The sequence below is a fragment of the Mus caroli genome, unplaced genomic scaffold (assembly GCF_900094665.2).
Source record: "Mus caroli unplaced genomic scaffold, CAROLI_EIJ_v1.1 scaffold_20051_U1_1, whole genome shotgun sequence".
In the NCBI taxonomy this organism is placed as follows: Eukaryota; Metazoa; Chordata; class Mammalia; order Rodentia; family Muridae; genus Mus; species Mus caroli.
In genome coordinates, this window is record NW_018388620.1 from 3,127 (window position 1) to 4,829 (window position 1,703).

The following is a 1,703-nucleotide window of genomic DNA, read 5'->3' on the forward strand; positions in this document are numbered from 1 at the left end:
TGAATGATCCCTTGTGACTCTTTTCAGTGTCTATTTATCTTCACAAAATCTGTGATGAACAGATTGTTGAGAAACAAGTAGTTTTGTAAAATGCAATATTTTTTTCCTTTATAGTATGGCTTGATGCCTTTGCAACTTGCAGCATTTGAAGAGAAACCTGAAATGGTAGAATTTTTAGCAGCAAAGTGTGCAAACAGGTACAGTTTCTTCTTTTCTTCAATCTTAGTGCTGCTCTTGAGGGTGACAATTGCTTAAGTCAGGAGTATTAAAATGATAGGGAGATTGCAAGAAACTCAGAGGCACATAGTTAGGAAGCTGAGCACACATGAAGTGGGAGCTGGAAAAGAGACAGTTTCACCACAACAAAGAACAGCATGCACCAGGGATCACTGCCTAGTTCAGTAGTTCACCTCATGAGCCATCCACCAAGCCAAAGGATAACCAAGATCAGTTGTTGCTCCACTGCCATATTTTTACTCTTGACAGTGTTTGTCACTGAATTAAGGGCCATAAGTGTCATTGGCAAGTGTTCTAGCATGGATAAACACCCACAGTCTCTAAGCCTGAAAACTTATAACCTGTGACCCCAAAGATGACAGCATAAGCCATTTCTTTAGAATTATACCATACATAATCACAGGTAACAAACAGTGTTTCCAAATGATGTGTGAGTTTTGAAATGTCCAAGCCAGCAGAAAACTACCTTTCACTGGGAGATGTTCTTAAACTGTCATAGCACAGGTACCCAGCAACTGTGGTGATTCCACAGTTCAAGACATTTCTCTTCCACATTTCAGATGGAGGTTTCAAAGTGGATATATAAGTAGTTCATTTCTTTCCACAAAGTCTAGTACTTTATTTAACATTATAAATCTTGTCCTGAATTCTGTGAATATTTATCTCTAAAAAACAGTTGCTCTTACAATGCCACATGCATGCCCTTTCCATATGGAATACATCTGTTTATGCTGAAATTTTCTGTTTAGTAGACAAGTATACCTGTTGTTTATGTTGAGCCATAATTTCCAAATGACAGTTCTGTGCTTTAAGACACATTTCAAACCTTTAATGATTTATGTAAAAATTTTATTTTATTTTTTTCTTATTCATGTTACATCTAGCTCACTGACCCCCCCCCTCCTGGTCACCCAGTCCTACAGTCTTTCCCTGCCCCTCCTCCATTTCACCTCTGAGCAGTTTGGGACTCCATGTATGTCCACACCCTGGCACTTCCTCTCTCTCTGAGGACAGAAAAGGATATATCCCAGGTAAAATGAACAGCTTTTTTGATACCCCCATCCCAGTTGATTGGGACTCATATGAAGACCTAGCTGCCCCTCTGCTACATAGGTGCCTGGAGATGTCTCTCTGGGCCATGTTTTGTTCTTTGGTGCTTTGTTCCATCCCTAAAAGTCCTGAGAGTTCAAGTTATTGAATTCTGTTGGTCGTCCTTTGGAGTTCCTATCTCCTTCAGGCCTGGAATCCTTCCTCCTAGACTTCCATAAGTGTCTACAGCCATACCACCCTAAGCACGCCAATCTTGTCTTTAATCCTTTGTGTGTGTGTGTGTGTGTGTGTGTGTGTGTGTGTGTGTGTGTGTGTGTGTGTGTGTATTCGTGCACTTTTTTTGTGTTTTAATTAAGAGCTAACTATTCCTCTTGAGAAAAGGTGGGAGGATAGCAATCAGGAATCATAGTCAATTA

General features: G+C 40.2%; 1 pseudogene; it reads left to right on the plus strand.

Moving 5' to 3' along the window:
* LOC110287706 overlaps nucleotides 1–1,268 on the plus strand; it is a 3,149-nt pseudogene extending 1,881 nt beyond the window's left edge.
* The last annotated feature ends 435 nt before the right edge of the window (nucleotides 1,269–1,703 follow it).